This window comes from Ovis canadensis, chromosome 1 (assembly GCF_042477335.2).
Source record: "Ovis canadensis isolate MfBH-ARS-UI-01 breed Bighorn chromosome 1, ARS-UI_OviCan_v2, whole genome shotgun sequence".
NCBI lineage: Eukaryota > Metazoa > Chordata > Mammalia > Artiodactyla > Bovidae > Ovis > Ovis canadensis.
Window position 1 is genome coordinate 56,891,074 of NC_091245.1, and position 19,318 is coordinate 56,910,391.

At 36.5% G+C, this 19,318-nt stretch overlaps 1 pseudogene; it reads left to right on the top strand.

Moving 5' to 3' along the window:
• The window catches only part of LOC138434143 (craniofacial development protein 2-like), a 52,153-nt pseudogene that overhangs the window by 404 nt on the left and 32,431 nt on the right, over positions 1-19,318 (top strand).

The following is a 19,318-nucleotide window of genomic DNA, read 5'->3' on the forward strand; positions in this document are numbered from 1 at the left end:
ATGGTGGAGAGGTCTGACAGAATGTGGTCCAATGGAGAATGGAATGGAATGGCAAGCCACTTCAGCACTCTTGCCTTGAGAAGCCCATAAACAGTATAAAAAGCCAAAAAGATAGTACACTGAAATATGAACTCCCCACCTCAATAGGTGCCCAATATGTTACCGGAGTTCAGTGGAGAAATGACTCCAGAAGGAATGAAGGGATGGAACCAAAGCAAAAACAATACCCTGTTGTGGATGTGACTGGTGCTAGAAGCAAGGTCCAATGCTGTAAAGAGCAATATTGCATAGGAACCTGGAAAGTTAGGTCCATGAATCAAGGCAAACTGAAAGTGGTCAAACAGGAGATGGCAAGAGTGAACGTCGACATTCTAGGAATCAGTGAACTAGGATGGACTGGAACGGGTGAATTTAACTCAGATGACCATTATATCTACTACTGTGGGCAGGAATCCCTCAGAAGAAATGGAGTAGCCATCATGGTCAACAAAAGAGTCCAAAATGCAGTACTTGGATGCAATCTCAAAAATGACAGAATGATCTCTGTTCTTTTCCAAGGCAAACCATTCAATATAATTATTAGCTTCATGCATATTTATTGACTAGCTTCTATGTGAGAGGTCTTATCCTAGGTGCTAACATGGTTGACAGCTATTCCTTGCCTTTGCTCTTGCTCACTAGTTTATTATTCTCAGGATTACCTGGTTTCAATTTTCCCAATTCTACTCGGAAAATGATGAGACAATAAAACTGGAGGCAGGGTAAACTATGGATGAGGCATAGGGAAAAAAATTTGCTGTTATTTCCTGTCATCTTTTCTCCCCACCCTTACCCTCAATATAGGAAATAAATTCAAGATAGGGGATATTCTCTGAAACAATCATGTGATAGTCTTGCCCTTTTTATTAAAAAAAGAATAAACTATGATTAAATTTATTTGATTTTACTTATTAAAAAATTTTACTTTATACTGGAGCATAGTTAATTTACAATGTCATATTAGCTTCTACTGTACAGCAAAGTGTTTCAATTATACGTGTACATAAATTTATTCTTTTTCAGATTCTTTTCCCATTTAGTTTTTATTTGCTTTCAGTTAGGGGTTCAAAGATCAGTATAGCCTTTTCCCAGAAATAGGCTACATTTAAAATTAATAAAGTATAATTTCAATATATTATCTTGTGCAAGTCTTGTCCATTTGAAGATTATTCAGAAATCGCAGGGGTTTTTGCTTATTTTTTTCATAAAATAAAATTTTCCTTCAGTGCCCTGAATGAAGCAAGAAAGTTATAACTGAATATCAAAATTAAATCTCTCAAGTGAAAAAAGAAAGTTGTTTGTATGTCACCAACACTCATAATTTCTAGCCAAGGATGGATATTATACCTGGTCAAAAACTTACCCCTTTAAAGAGTTCGCAGAATAAGCACTCAGAGTGGCTGCAAGTAGGGCAGGCTTCATAGGTATATAAGCTGTGCAGTCTACAGGTCTCTGAATTTGGCTTAATGGTCTCCTATAAACATTTTGAAATTCTTAATAATTAATGAATGAAGATGCTTGAATTTTCATTTTGTAGGGGGCCCTGCGATATATGTAGCAATTGTTCATGGATGGAAACTTATTTGCATCAGTGAAAGTTCTTAAATGTTTGAAAACCAAGAATCTTCCACCATCAGTAAAAGGACTAGTTAGAAACATTGTCTTCCGTAACTGATTATTAATGATATTATTGTAAGAGAATAAAAACACAAGGACTTCTGGCCATTCTCTATTTCTTGGCTTCCTGAATTATATTCTCATTCAGATTGACATAATCAAAATGAAGTCTGCCTTTTCATTTTTGCTTATCTTAAAGCAACCTTTCCCTGGCTGTTCAACTTTTATGTTTGGGTGTTTTCTTCTGCTTTCTCTGAAAATAGATGAATTTCAAAAGAGAGACCCATTTGAGTCTTGTACTCACATCCAGGAATATATAGATTTTAGGAGCATGGACTCTCTGGAAGCAGACTGCTTTGATTGAAATCTCCTTTGGGATACTTAAAAACATTTTTAACACTGTGACCTTGGGCAAGTTTCTTATGTAATCTCTCCCTGAGTTTTCTCATTAATAAAATAGGAAAAATAGTAGTATACAGCATATATCCCATTTCTTGGTCATAAGGATTGAATAAGACAATGCGTATCAAATATTCAACACATTTTGGACACATATTGAGTTATCAATACATTTTACAATGTTTTCCTACCATCAAGATCAACTTCTATGTGTCGTTTATGTATGCACACATTAGCCTACCTGAAATAACTACATACCAAAAAATCTTGAAGTGTCACACTTTTAATCATTTTATTAATCATCATTTGTATTTCTCTTTTTACTACAGTATCATATGTGTTACACTTTATTTCCTTTTAATTCTTTATTTGAAATCCTTACAAAAATAAATTTTATAATAATTATTTTATATGAACAAATCTTTTTCTAGTATTTTCCCTTTTTGGAAAGTTCTACATTTTCCTTTCTCTTTTTCAAATAAAACATGTAAAATGAAGCTAAAATATGAAAAAGTATGCTTAATATTTTTGATATTCATAGCTTTAAACTAAATATAGAACTAACTTCCACATATTAAATCAATCTACTGGTTATTTCTATGACTCATAAAAATACCATTTCATGAATTTTACTTTAGATCACAAAGATCTGATAATATTTTCCCTGCAAAATGAGATTTACATCCACTTTTCTGAGCAAATGAATATGGAAATTAGTGCAGGAGAGTATATTTGGTAGAGATTCATGGAAAGAAACTGCATTTTTTCTCAGGGTCCCAAAAGGGGAAATGTTAACAAGGAGCTATAAAGTAGTGAGAAATCCTAATGAGGTTCATTTCCCACCAGTCAAAGAGATGAACATTTTAGGAGGCAAGGCAATTGATCAGTCGGCTTATTAAATATTAACAAAACTTTATCCCTTTCTTCATTAGAGATTTTGCAAAGTAACTAAGAATGTGACTGTGCCAAAGACTCAAACTGTTTCAAGGAACAAGACAAGAATCAGCAGTCATGGATATAACTTGTTATAACATGTGATACTTCATCTCACAGATACCAGCAGTGTTTCTGGTATAGTGCTCTAAAGAGTAACCATGTAACCAATCAGTCTCCTGCACTTGCGGCATGCACATGTGTGGGCCCCCACACACACACACACACACACATGCCACCAAAGGGGTAGTCCTTATTGGAGTAAACACTTGTCACAGCAGAAGCTATGTTGACCGTAAGTCTCAAGGCAGTCTTTGTGATAGTTGTTTCCACTTTTCTTGGACACTTGGCAACACCTCCTTCTGAGTGAGGTTGCAAAGTTTACCTTGCCTACCTACCAGACATTTTAAACAAATACAACACTTAGTCTCAACCAGTTTCCCAATGTATTGAAAATGATTTCTTGCTTGATTTTCTAAGGTTTTGGGAAGCCTCATCTGTTTTGAATGTTTTATAGTCAGAGTATACTTTTAACCAAACAAATTTCTTAAAGGAATTGATTTCTATGGGAGGTTAGAACGCCTTTTTAAAAAGTTAGGTAAAATGTTCTACCCTCCTGTCTTTAAGTCTTTTAATTGAATAATAAATCAGTACTAAAGAATAATTCTGCATCATTACATCATCAGTTCGTTGTGAGAATTATAACTGAAGATTGAGTTTTAATAAGTATTATTATAAAAATATTAAATGGGTTATAATATACACATATTAATGGGCAGTAAATACATAATTATTAAGCAAAAATATTTGCTGATGATAATTGAGCTTTCAAAATAGTGCTTTGAGTATTTTGTTCATGTTGAAATATATTTCATAACTTCCCAATTCTCAAAGATCTAGCCCAGACTTCTGCAGGGGGAGGTTCACAATCTGGCCCCTTTAATTCTCCCTTATATTGATCCTTCATGTCAATATAACCAGCATACTTAATAGGTTGAATGTATTTTGTCTTTCATCTCTATTATTTGGCTTATCATACTTTCCTTACTTGGACTTCAAGGTTCTATTTTATGACAGCTTCATCCATCTTCTTACAGCGTTACTGAGAGCTTACTATCTACAAGGCACTAAGTTTGATAATTTTTATGTGTATCCACTAAATGAATCTATGAAATAACACTTTAAAGATTAAGAAGCTAAATATTGAATATGCTAAGTTTATGTATTAAGGTGCTGAGCTATGGAGTGACAGAGACTGGATTTAAAACCCCAGTTTAGATTTTTTTTTAAATTTCACAGTCGCCATCAAGCCAGTTGAAATTCCATCTCCTCTATAGACCCTTCCCTACTAAATCTCAAGTAATTTCCAAACTCTTAAACAAAATTGTCTATATAATTAACTGGCAACTGTAATCAGGAACATTTCTTTGTTCTATGACTGCCTTCTTCTCTACATCCATGCTTCTCAAATTCAAGGGTCCTGCCTATTTTTAACTCCACAGCAGTTTGCAAAGCTTAATTTTTTGGCTTATCTACGTAAGGCTAAAAGAGTATATGGTATTGTTTCATCTTATAAAAATTCTGACAGTTATCCAAGCCCTCTTCGTATAAAACCCACAGTGCACGAAGAATTTTGCTCCTCTGTGGACATACGGATATTCATAAATATATGTCTCTACCTAAGGGACAAAAGACCGGCTTTCTTGAATCTCTGAGTATCTGTGTCCATTAAATTCAGCTGGCAGGATCCGTTTTGTTGTGTTGAATCACCAGGGTGTAGAGGAGAACCACTGAATGACTTGTCTAGGATGTGAAAGTGGTCTGGGAAGTAGATAGATATTATCATTCTGGGAGAATGATAATGGATCTTTAAAATCCTTTTGGTCTGATCTGGGCAGTAGTATATACATCAGGCAGACTGCTAGCCTAGCATGAGCCAAGAATTAATTGTTGCTCATCTGTTAAAATTATTTTTTTCTCAGTTAAAAACTAGGCCTCAGCCCAGCACTCAGGGTAACAGACAAGGTTAGAGAAATCCTGCTGAGTCTATTAGAACAAGTAGTATATTCAGACTCAAGCACTGGATTTTAGTTCAGTATCTTTGATCTTGTCTATGTTAAATTCAGACAGAGAGAAGTATGAAAAATGAACAAACGATGCACAAAATTAAGCTAATCTCAGGAATATAACATTACCAGTGGATTTTACCTTCATAAAATTTCCTCTTTATTCCTCTCAAAAACAAGCAAGCTTAAAATTACAAGTTATAATTTTTCTTTAATGGTTTTGTAACGGACCCTTCAGTTCAGTTCAGTTCAGTTCAGTTGCTCAGTCATGTCCGACTCTTTGCGACCCCGTGAATCGCAGCATGCCAGGCCTCACTGTCCATCACCAACTCCCAAAGTTCACTCAGACTCACGTCCATCAAGTCAGTGATTCCATCCAGCCATCTCATCCTCTGTCGTCCCCTTCTTCTCCTGCCCCCAATCCCTCCCAGCATCAGAGTCCCTTCCAATGAGTCAACTGTTCGCATGAGGTGGCCAAAGTACTGGAGTTTCAGCTTTAGCATCATTCCTTCCAAAGAAATCCCAGGGCTGATCTCCTTCAGAATGGACTGGTTGGATCTCCTTGCAGTCCAAGGGACTCTCAAGAGTCTTCTCCAGCATCACTGTTCAAAAGCTTCAATTCTTTGGCGCTCAGCCTTCTTCATAGTCCAACTCTCACATCCATACATGACCAGCCTTGCCTGGATGGACCTTAGTTGGCAAAGTAATGTCTCTGCTTTTGAATATACTATCTAGGTTGGTCATAACTTTTCTTCCAAGGAGTAAGTGTCTTTTAATTTCATGGCTGCAATCACCATCTGCAGTGATTTTGGAGCCCAAAAAACAAAAATCTGACACTATTTCCACTGTTTCCCCATCTATTTCCCATGAAGTGATGGGACCCTTAATAGAAATAAAATAAAATTAAAAAATTTTAAAAAGAAACAAAATATCCAATAACAACTTTCTCAAAGATTATTTTGAAAGTTGGAAAACTTCAAGGTTTTCAAATAAATGAATGATTAAATATAACTAGCTTAGGTATTAGTAGTTAAAATTCTATATTTAATCCCTCAGAGGTTTTGATAACTTTTAGAAGTATTTTAAATTGAATTTAATTCAGTTTAAAAATTGGTACCTTCTTGTTTGGAGCTATAGTAATGAGATTGAATAAATGGGCTACTTTTGCCAGAGAACCCCCATCAACTCGAGGAATATTCAGGTGATCTAAGTGAAAATTATTTAGCTAATAAAAGGAATGATTTTAAAAATGAGCTACAGAGGAGGACAAGTGTTATGAGAGATAATATTAATAGTCAAATAGCATTACTTGAGGAATAATAATTTAAGGACATTAACATTGACATTTGTATAAATTAATTCCTGGCATTACCTCTCAGGTCTATAACTATATCCCAGTTAAGGTAAATGCCAAATAAACTATTTCAACTTATTTTAGGGATGCATTGAAAATATTTAAGTCTGAATTCCATCTGCAACTGGTATTAAACACATTTAATGCTGTCTGAGATCCATATGGTGAAAGCAAGTGTGCGTGTTAGTCATGCCCGACTCTTTGCGACCCCATGGACTGCAGCCCACCAAGCTCCCCTGTCCATGAGATTTTCCAGGCAAGGATACTGGAGTGGGTTGTCATTTACTTCTCCAGGGGATCTTTCCAACCCAGGGATCCAACCCGGGTGTCCTGCACTGCAGGCAGATTCTATACCGACTGAGCTACACGGGAAGCCCTTGTGGTTCCCTTGGTGAAAGCAAAGCATCAGTTAAAAAGAAGTAACTGGGAAAATGGTAGGTTTTGAGAAATGATGAAATTGTAACTGTGGCAGTTATGATGGCAGGGGAAAGTGAATAAGATGTGAAGAAAAAAATCTGGGGGAGAATTCTAGATTCAACCACTGCTTATTGGAAGCCTTTGGAAAACTAACCTTTCTCTTTTGGAATTTTTTGAATGTATTTATTAAATTGGGATGACAATTATAACATTTAACAAAAAAATTTTTTTTGATGTGAGGAACTAATAATCAGATAATATCTCAAAAGTTCTTTGTAGTGGTTTAAAGGCTATGAAAGTATTAGGTACATGTTCCACATTCTTTATCACAGAAGACTGACTCAGACATAGGTTAATAAATATCCTCTTGTCTTGTATGTGTTCTGCTTCTTTTTATTAGATGACAAAAGGAAAATAATTCTGCAGTCTGGGAGTGTTTAAAGAAACCTTCTCTTCCAAAAGTGCCAATAGCTTGTTAATTTATTATGTTTTGTATCAAACACATCTTTCCTGTTCTTCCATCTGTGAAAGTTAGGGCTCAATTACAATACCTCTAGTTGCAGTAACACATAATATTAATGGCATATGAACCTTGAAGTTACTGGCAGCAGATTAATTTCTGAAATCCAGTTTTATAGTAATGGGTTAAGTGGTTAAAAAAAAATCAATGTCTGAGGTGTAAGGTGCCTTGGAAAAGAAGCACTCTTTTTTTTTTTTTTAAAAGGAATGACTGAAAGCTCTACAAAATTATGGAGCCACTTTAAGTAGAGTTCACCCTGTGGTCAAACATTGCTACAAATTCTTTGACAGATCAAAGAGAACGGCCTAGTTTCCTCAGTATAAAAAGAAGTTTAAAGAATTGAGGAAACAAAAATGGAAACTCTTCCCAGTCAGAAAGTTTAAAGAAGTCACTCTGAGTCAAGATGAGCAAAGGACAAGGTAGAAGCTGAAGAGTAAACAGGCCATGCATAAGAGGGAAGCTTTTACCACTGAGTGATGCCGGTGCCAAGAGTATGTTTAAGGTTACCTTAGAGATCAAGGATAGAAATTCTGTCTGGGCTAGTGGAGTCAGGAGAAAATCTCAGCGTGTGAGGGAAAAGATCAAAGTTGAAACCTCAAAAGTTCCCAGAAAACCACAGACAAACTGGCAGTGGTGTGTTCCCAAGGTACCCTGATAGCACATTCCCAGAGGCAACACAGAAGGCCGAGGTCATTATGTGGATATTCATCATGAAATACACACTCTTGAATGATTATTCTGTTTTCCCAAATTAGGAGAAAACAAAGCTGTGAAATAAAAACGCATTATCTACATAGGTAGCTTCAGCATATATTACACATAGTTGTGTCTTTTATATTTTGATCTACTTTGTACACAAAATATCTTTGACTTGGTGATAAAATTTAAGAAAACTGAGTTTTAAAGTTAAGATACAAAAAATGTTATTTTGAATATGCATCTAATAAATGTGTAGCAATATATCTACATATGAACAAAGAGATCATGTGTTCAAATATTTAATACTAACTGAAAAGGCTAATAGACTTTTGTCAAGAGAATACGCTGGTCCTAGCAAACTCTCATTTCCAACAACACAAGAGAAGACTCTACACGTGGACATCATCAGATGGTCAATACCAAAATCAGATTGATTATATTCTTTGCAGTCAACAATGGAGAAGCTCTATACAGTAAGCAAAAACAAGACCAGGAGCTGACTGTGCCTCAGATCATGAATGCCTTATTGCCAAATTCAGACTTAAATTGAAGAAAGTAGAGAAAGCCACTAGACCATTCAGGTATGACCTAAATCAAATCCCTTATGATTATACAGTGGAAGTGAGAAATAGATTCAAGGGATTAGATCTGATAGACAGAGTGCCTGAAGAACTATGGATGGAGGTTCCTGACATTGAACAGGAGGCAGGGATCAAAACCATCCCTAAGAAAAAAATGCAAAAAAGCAAAATGGCTATTTGAGGAGGCCTTATAAATAGCTGAGAAAAGAAGAGAAGTGAAAGGTAAGGGAGAAAAGGAAAGATATACCCATTTGAATGCAGAGTTCCAAAGAATAGCAAAGAGAGGTAAGAAAGCCTTCCTCAAAGATCAATGGTGAAGAAATAGAGGAAAACAATAGAATGGGAAAGACTAGAGATCTTTTCAAGAAAATTAGAGATACCAAGGGAAGATTTCATGCAAATATGGGCATAATAAAGGACAGAAATGCTATAGACCTAACAGAAGAAGATAATAAGAAGAGGTAGCAAAAACACACAGAAGAACTATACAAAAAAGATCTTCATGACCCAGATAATCATGATGGTTTGGTCAATCACCTTGAGCCAGACATCTTGGAATGCAAAGTCAAATGGGCCTTAGGAAGCATCACTACGAACAAAGCTAATGGAGGTGATGGTGTTCCAGTTGAGCTTTTTCAAATTCCTGAAAGATGATGCTGTGGAAGTGCTGCACTCAATATGCCAGGAAATTTGGAAAACTCAGCAGTGGCCACATGACTGGAAAAGGCCAGATTTCATTCCAATCCCAAAGAAAGGCAATGCCAAAGAATGCTCAAACTACTGCAAAATTGCACTCATCTCACACACTATCAAAGTGATACTCAAAATTCTCCAAGCCTTGCTTCAACAGTACATAAACTGGGAACTTCCAGATGTTCAAGCTGGTTTTAGAAAAGGCAGAGGAACCAGAGATCAAATTGCAAACATCTACTGGATCATCAAAAAAGCAAGAGAGTTCCAGAAAAACATCTATTTCTGCTTTATTGACTATGCCAAAGACTTTGACTGTGTGGATCACAACAAACTGTGGAAAATTCTTCAAGAGACTGGAATATCAGACCACCTTCTCTGCCTCCTGAGAAATCTATATGCAGGTTGGGAAGCAACAGCTAGAACTGGACATGGAACAACAGATTGGTTCCAAATCGAGAAAGGAGTATGACAAGGCTGAATATTGTCACCCTGCTTATTTAACTTATATGCAGAGTAAATCATGAGAAATGCTGGGCTGGAAGAAGCACAGCTGGAATCAAGATTGCCAGGAGAAATGTCAATAACTTCAGATAGGCAGATGACACCACCCTTATGGCAGAAAGCAAAGAAGACCTAAAGAAGCTCTTGATGAAAGTGAAAGAGGAGAGTGAAAAAGTTGGCTTAAAACTCAACATTCAGAAAATGAAGATCATGGCATCTGGTCCCATCACTTCATGGGAAATAGATGGGGAATCAGTGGAAACAGTGACAGACTTTTTTTTTTTTTGGCTCCAACATCACTGTGGGTGGTGACTGCAGTCATGAAATTAGAAGATGCTTGCTTCTTGGAAGAAAATGGATAAACAATTCTTTGCAAACAAAGGTCCATTTAGTCAAGGCTATGGTTTTTCCATTAGTCATTATGGATGTGAGAGTTGGACTATAAAGACGGCTGAGCACCAAAGATTTGATGCTTTTGAATTGTAGTGTTGGAGGAAACTCTTGAGAGTCCCTTGGACAGCAAGGAAACCCAACCAGTCCATCCTAAAAGAATCAGTCCTGAATATTCATTGGAAGGACTGATGTTGAAGTGAAACTCCAATACTTTGGCCACCTGATGCGAAGAACTGACTCATTTGAAAAGACCCTGATGTTGGGAAAGATTGAAGGTGGATGACAGAGGATAAGATGATTGTATGGTATCCCCAATTCACCGGACATAAGTTTGAGTAGGCTCCAAGAGTTGATGATGGACAGGGAGGCCTGGCATGCTGCAGTCCATGGGGTCACAAAGATTGGACACAACCGAGCAACTGAACTGAACTGCAGAGAAGTGTGAGTTTCCTTATGCACTGTGGAAGCCATCATCTGATTTCTTTTTTTTTTCTTTTTCTCCCACAAATGAGAACATTTCTAAGTTGTTTTTTGGGGAATATTTCTTTCCTTAAATTTTCAAATCTCACTTCTACCACAATGGAAATGCTTTTGTACAGAAAAAAAAAATGCTAATGTTTGATTCTTTCATCAAAATGGGGTTTCGTGTATGTGGTTAATATTGTGGCTTACTTGTTTTCACTATTTTGTTTACATTCAAGACTGCTAAATATTCTAATATTAATGTTAACATTAATAGAAAATTAATAATTATTGGCTAGTAATTATATCTTTCAGGAAACTGGAAATATGGTGCATAAAATTGAGATAGATTATATTGATTTGTTACCTCATCAACATGAGCACATAGACTGACAGAAAGACATTCAGTTCAGTTCAGTTCAGTTGTTCAGCCGTGTCCAACTCTTTGCCACCCCATGAATCGCAGCATGCCAGGCCTTCCTGTCCATCACCAACTCCCCGAGTTCAGTCAGATTCACGTTCATAGAGTCAGTGATGCCATCCAGCCATCGCATCCTCTCTTGTCCCCTTCTCCTCCTGCCCCTAATCCCTCCCAGTGTTAGAGTCTTTTCCAATGAGTCAGCTCTTCGCATGAGGTGGCCAAAGTACTGGAGTTTCAGCTTTAGCATCATTCCTTCCAAAGAAATCCCAAGGCTGATCTCCTTCAGAATGGACTGGTTGGATCTCCTTGCTGTCCAAGGGACTCTCAAGAGTCTTCTCCAACACCACAGTTCAAAAGCATCAATTCTTCAGTGCTCAGCCTTCTTCACAGTCCAACTCTCACATCCATACATGACCACTGGAAAAACCATAGCCTTGACTAGAGGACCTTAGTCAGCAAAGTCATGTTTCTGCCTTTGAACATGCTATCTAGGTTGATCATAGCTTTCCTTCCAAGGAGTAAGCATCTTTTAATTTCATGGCTGCCGTCACCATCTGCAGTGATTTTGGAGCCCCAAAAAATAAAAAGTCTGACACTGTTTCCACTGAAGTGATGGGACCGAATGCCTTATCTTCATTTTCTGAATGTTGAGCTTTAAGCCAACTTTTTCGCTCTCCTCTTTCACTTTCATCAAGAGACTTTTTAGTTCCTCTTCACTTTCTGCCATTAGGGTGGTGTCATCTGTATATCTGAGGTTATTGATATTTCTCAAGGCAATCTTGACTAAAAATGTTTATTAGAAGTTGACATAGTGCTTAGTAGTCTAGGAATAACATGCTTCTGATTCCTGAGATCATGTTTAATATGACTTGTAACATATACAGAATCCTTAGGGCTGATTTTAAATAAAATGACACATTTCTAATATATTGCATTTTTTATCTGTGTTAACATTATTTTCAGATTTCCTCCTCTCACACACAATCTCTTTGGAGGCTTTAACTGACTTAATCGCTATAACATTAATACTTGTCTTGTTGACCACTCTCTCCTACAGGAAGTATTTCTCCTTTTTGGCCCCTTATCTACAATTAGCTCCTAACTGGCTTTCCTTTTCCTCTGTCTCTCCTTTAAATATTGGTATTCTTTTGATTTTATCCCTCCAAATGTTTTGCCTTATGAATTTTTCCTCAGAGATTTTAGCCTTTTGCCACTGCCTCAGTTAGGATTTCTAAATCTGCTGGTTTCTAAAGCTTCATACTCAACTCTGCCCTTCTTTTGAATTCAAAAATTATATTTCAACTCTATCTGGTGATCAGATTCAATAAGTCAAAACTTAAATAAATATATAGGACCAAATTGGATAATGTTTTGCATGTTATAACATTTTTTTTTTTATAAGCCATTGCCATTCATTCTGTATTCTAATCTGGGTAAACAAAACAATGATGCAATTCCAGGCTTCCTTTTTTCTTGCTCCTTAACCCACACTTCTAAATGGTTATCTTCCTGGCCCAGGGATGGAACCCAGGTCTCTTTCTTATATTTTTACCATTAGTATCATCTACAAATATAAATGTATATTTATAAATTAACCAAATTAAAATTTAGAAATACTTTGAAATATAGGGCTTCCTGGTGGCTCAGATGGTAAAGAATCCTTGTGCAACCTGAGAGACCTGGGTTCCATCCCTGTGTTGGGAAGATCCCCTGGAGGAGGGCATGGTAACTCACTCCAGTATTCTTGCCTGGAGAATCCCATGAACAGAGGAGTCTGGTGGGCTACAGTCCATAGGGTCAAAAAGAGCTGGACACGACTGAGAAATTAAGCACAGAAATACATAAATAATAAGGTAGATAGGTATGTGTAGGTTTATTAAACAAAGTTTTGTCTTTACTAACACCATGCATTTCTTTCCAAGAAGATAGTCTTTGATTCAAATATATGCAATGAATTCTCAGTTTCAATGGACACATTCTCTCTGGTTTTGAACATTATTACTCTATGAGAAAAATCTCAAAAATTACTAAGACATGGGAAAAAAACAAGAAACATCCCTTTGTCCTTTAGAAACCTCTGTGACATTTGCAGAATCCAGGGAGGATGGTGTGCCTTCTAGACTTGAGATTACAAGAATCTCAAATGCTTTATTTTGGCATAACATGCAATACATTTCTTTTACCAACTTTGACTACTCACTGAAGTCTAGACTCTCACATTCTTCAACATTTATATTCACTGCCTGAGGAAAAATGCATGGATAGAAAAGCGAATGAGAATATGGCATTTAATTTTTAAATCAATACATGTGCCTGACTTTCAGAAGCTAGGTACTATTAAAATCTGGTTAAAGCAAGCCAATCATCCATTCTCTGAATTTCTCAAAGTGTGCAAACATGCCTTTTGCATCTGAAGGCTTTTGAAGACTACAACAGTTTAGTGTATAACTAATTAACTAAAAATGGTAACATTTCATTTGTGTTGGGTGTACTATTTGACCTTTTCCTTTTGAACTTTTCAAGCAATATTGAAGTATGACAGACATTTTCTTTTTATGGAATCATAAAAGAGTGGCTATAGGTCTTACATAAACACATGAAGAATGAAAGAAAAATGTTAGTGTTTTTTCTTACACTTCAATGTGCAAAGCTGCTATATTTGATTATTCTTTGTTTCACCTGAAAAAGCTTATAATTTCTTATGAGCATTTTTAGACACCAACAGCTATAATTTAAGTTGCAATTTTGCTGTGAACGTAAAATTAAACCTACATTATTCTGTGCTTTATACATCCACTATCTTATTTCATATTCAAAGTAACCCTAAGGAGCCTGTATTATTAGGGTACCTCTTTTGCAGATGTGGCTGCTGTTGCTGCTAGATGTGGAGAAATTGTCAAGATAATTTTCTAAGGTTGCATTTCTTATAAATATTGTTGCTAGACAACAAAAGAGTGGACACGAATGTTCATTGCACCATTATTCCTAATAGCTAAAACTTTACCGACCTCAAAGTTCATTCTCATAATTACTAAGCATAGGACTTTGGAGTGCTTACCATGAGTGCATCCATACATCTATATTTTGGTCTCTTCTAATGTATGTTTTGATGGAAAGGAATCTACTTTTCAAATGTAGCTGCAGAAAATGGAAGCAGTGTTCTTAATACCAGATTAAAGTCAGTTCAAGAAAACTATTCCCAGGCAATTTTTCAGCAGATTTTTTTCCTTTAAATGCCAGAATCACCTTTTCACATGTCCAGTGGAATTTTCCTCAACTGATTTCCTTCCATATATGTCCATGGTTTCAAGAGTAAGAGTAATGTAAGAAAGCTGTAACTGTGCTCAAAACTTCCATTCTATGTGCATGGTTCTTCTGAACCTCCATGAAAGGCTAAAGAAGAATGAATGTGGAATGAGAGGGCATATCTTTTTTATTTTGACAAGAGTCTGCTCTACTTGATCAATGTACTTGAAAAATCCAATGGACTTCTCAGGTAGTATTAGCATTTTTGGTAATGTTCGTCTAGTTTCTATCTCCCATTGGGTTGAACAGAAGCTGTTCTGTGATATGGGAAAATGTTATTCAAAGTACATATATGCTCAGGAATAAAGAATGAAAATACCATTAAGGGGGTACCTTTCTCTTTAAGGCAAATGAATGTAGAATTGACTTAATGCAATGCAGACAATAAATTTAACTTATATTCTGAGAGGCTTTCTCGGAGAACTCCCAGGAGCTTTATAAAAATTAAAAATTCTTAACAGCAACATCAAACATTAGTTACTTTGGTTTAGATTTTAAAACAGGAATTGATTTAGTATTTTAAATCTCCAGTGGGGATTGCTTCTGCGTTCATGAAAGCTGCTGTTAGAGGTAGATATGCCACACAACCAACGGCTGCTGATCTAGGCAAAGACTTTACAGTTTCCAGGAAATCACAAAGATGCTTCCATAACAGCTGCAGGCATTGACCAAACCAATCTGTGAGAGATGAAGATGGGAATTCAAACACATTGTTATTAGTTCAGAGAGCAGTTTGTCCCAGTGTTCTGGGACTGTCCTTATCCAACCTACTTATTTTTATTGAGGCAGAAAGTGAAGAGGAACTAAAAAGCCTCTTGATGAAAGTGAAAGAGGAGAGCGAAAAAGTTGGCTTAAAGCTCAACATTCAGAAAACGAAAATCATGGCATCCGGTCCCATCACTTCATGGGAAATAGATGGGGAAACAATAGAAACAGTGTCAGACTTTATTTTTGTGGGCTCCAAAATCACTGCAGATGGTGATTGCAGCCATGATATTAAAAGACGCTTACTCCTTGGAAGAAAAGTTATGACCAACTTAGATAGTATATTCAAAAGCAGAGACATTACTTTGCTGACTAAGGTCCGTCTAGTCAAGGCTATGGTTTTTCCTGTGGTCATGTATGGATGTGAGAGTTGGACTGTGAAGAAAGCTGAATGCCAAAGAACTGATGATTTTGAACTGTGGTGTTGGAGAAGACTCTTGAGAGTCCCTTGGACTGCAAGGAGATCCAACCAGTCCATCCTAAAGGAAATCAGCCCTGGGATTTCTTTGGAAGGAATGATGCTAAAGCTGAAACTCCAGTACTTTGGCCACCTCATGAGAAGAGTTGACTCATTGGAAGAGACTCTGATGCTGGGAGGGATTGGGGGCAGGAGGAGAAGGGGACGACCGAGGATGAGATGGCTGGATGGCATCACGGACTCGATGGACGTGAGTCTGAGTGAATTCCGGGAGATGGTGATGGACAGGGAGGCCTGGTGTGCTGCGATTCATGGGGTCGCAAAGAGTCGGACATGACTGAGCGACTGAACTGAACTGAACTGAAGTGAACTAATTCTATAAAGCCACAAGTGCCCAAAATACCTTGAAGATGATCTGAAAAACAAAAAATATATATATACCTGTTACAAATTCAATCTTGTGTTTATCATTTCAAGTATCATATCAGTCCCAATCAGCTCGAAGATAGATACGGAGCCAGATGCAATAAAATATTTCAGAGGTCAGTTTCAGTATTCCTAATCTCACAAAAACCATTGTACCTGACAGTTTGAGTACAGTTTGTGAACACTAATGGGTTTTTTGGGGAATTCATGAAAACCAGTACATGTTCTCTATCTATTTGTCTGTAAAAATAATTTAACAAGAGACAAAAAAGAAGGCACTTAAGAAACTAGAATAGTAAGAGAAGAGATTGAATAAAAGAACCAATAAACACTAAGTTACTTGTTATTCACATTTGGACGAAGCCACTATATCAAGTTACCAGGAGGAGAAAAACAAAATGGAATGGATAAGGAAGATTTTTGGTGTTGGAACTGAAATATTTATCTATAATTGATATGATATATATGTACAAACATATTAGCGTATTCTATTTCTACATCTATTATATATCTATAACAGTGTCTTTGGAAGGAATGATGCTAAAGCTGAAGCTCAAGTACTTTGGCCACCTCATGCAAAGAGTTGACTCATTGGAAAAGACTTTGATGCTGGGAGGGATTGGGGGCAGGAGGAGAGGGGGATGACTGAGGATGAGATGGCTGGATGGTATCACGGACTCGATGGACGTGAGCCTGAGTGAACTTCGGGAGTTGGTGATGGACAGGGAGGCCTGGCATGCTGCGATTCATGGGGTCGCAAAGAATCGGACACGACTGAGCGACTGAACTGAACTGAGCTGAACAGTGTCTTCAATCTCAACACATTCAAACACACACAGGAGAAAGAGAAAGGAAAAGAGATAACAGAAATTTATTATGTGTGGTGTAGAAAGTGTTAGTTTATTTAGACCTAATCACTCATACAGGAAATAATTAGGTTATAATTGCCCAAGGAGAGACACCTCATGGTTCCTAGTGTAGGTGATTAGTTTATGCTTCTTGAATAAAATGGGAATAAAGATAGCTGCTTAAATTCCTGCAAGTCTAGTTATTTTTACACTAAGTTTGAAGGCAGGAGGAGAAGGGGATGACAAAGGATGAGATGGTTGGATGGCATCACTGACTCGAAGGATGTGAGTTTGAGCAAGCTCTGAGAGTTGATGATGGACAGGGAAGACTGGTGTGCTACAGTCCATTGGGTCATAAAGAGTCAGACATGACTAAGCAACTGAACTGATTCTGAAATATTTCTTGAGATAGGATAGTATTTTCAATAAATGGTGCTGGGACAACTATATATCCACATGCAATAGTTGATATATAGTTAGTGTACCTATCTTAATTTATATGCAAAAATTAATCAAAAATAGATTTAAAAAACCTAAATATGAAAGTTGAAAGTATACAATCCTTAAAAGAAAGCATAAGTATAGATTAGGTAGCAAATTCTTAGATATGATACCAAAAGCACAAGTAACACAAGGAAAATATAAAATGAACATCATCAAATTAAAATCTTATGGTTCAAAAGACACCAGCAAGTAAGCGACTGGGAGAAAAGTTTTGAAAACAAAACATCTGATAAGTTATGCAAAGGACTGCAACTCAGGAATAGAAAGGCAAGTATCACAATGTTTAAAAATGGAAAGCATCTAAATAGACATTTCTGCACAGCAGGTACACAAATGGTCAATAAGACAAAATAAAAAGGTACAAAATATGGTTATCCATCAGGGATATGCCAATTAAAACCACCATAAGATAGCCTTTCACTCATTAGAGTCAATAAAATTAAAAAAAGACAGATGATAAGAAATGTTGTCAAAGATGTGGAGCCTTCATAAACTGCTGGTAAAATGCTGCAGTTACTTTGCAAAGCTATCTAGAAGTTTCTCACAAATTTAAACATAGAATTGCCCTATAATCTAGCAACCCTACACCTAGGTGCATACATACAAGAGGATGAAATCATACATCCACATAGAAATTTGGACATAAATGCTCATAGTGAAGACATTCACAATAACTAAAAAAATGGTCAAAACCTAAATGCCTATCAGCTGATGAATGGATATACACAATGCACTATATCCACACAATGAAATATTATTTGGTAATGAAATATTGATACATGTTGCAACATGATCTTAATTTTAATGTTAGGTGAGTAAATTCATTACAAAATACCACACGCTGTATGATTCCTTTCATAAGAAACATCAAAATAGCAAATCTATAGAAACAAAAAGTAAATTAACATTTACCTGGTACTGGAGATAGTGGGGAGAGACTGCTAGGATTAATATAGGATTTCTTTTTGAAGTGATTAAAATATTCTAAATTGATTATAGTATGTGGTCACACAACTGTGAATGTATTAAAAATTCTGAACTGGACACTTTGAATGAATGGTATATGAATTATATCTCAATTATTCTGTCTAAAAATAAAACTATAAATAAGTATAGTGTAGATATTTCATCAGGAATTTGGATCATCTCTTTTGCATGAGGAGAGCAAAATGAAAATGTGTGAAAATATTATCAAAAAGTATTATTTTAGGAATAGAAATGTCATTACAACCCAATTGTTCTTAGAAAAGTTTGCACATATAAAAAATGTAGCATACTCTAAAATGTTAATTGACCCTTCTTTGATAAACAGATTAATAATAGAAACAAAGAAAGCACAAGATAATATTTTTGTACCGATTCTAATCAACCTTAGCTAGAATTTCACAAACTTTTAATTTACCATCAACGGGGCTGGTCAGATTATTCTGAAGACTCAAACAATTTTGTTACCGCATGGAGATAAAAAGTTCAAATGTCATGGCTCAAAGGACTGGATCATATGTATTATCTTAACTTGAAATATGCAGCATACTGGGCAACTTAACAGAATTTAGGGATCAAAGGGAGAAGGCAATGGCAACCCACGCCAGTACTCTTGCCTGGAAAATCCCAAGGCTGGAGGAGCCTGGTATACTGCAGTCCATGGCGTAGCTGAGTCAGACATGACTGAGCGACTTCACTTTCACTTTTCACTTTCATGCATTGGAGAAGGAAATGGCAACCCACTCCAACATTCTTGCCTGGAGAATCCCTGGGATGGGGTAGCCTGGTGGGTTGCCGTCTATGGGGTCGCACAGAGTCGGACACAACTGAAGTGACTTAGCAGCAGCAGCAACAGCAGGGATCAAAGAGCAAAACCAGTTAGAAGAACATGGCAATAAAACATGAAATGGTAATAATTGTATACAGCTATAGGAAATACAAAAATAATCATAAAAGTTAGTTGTATAGCAT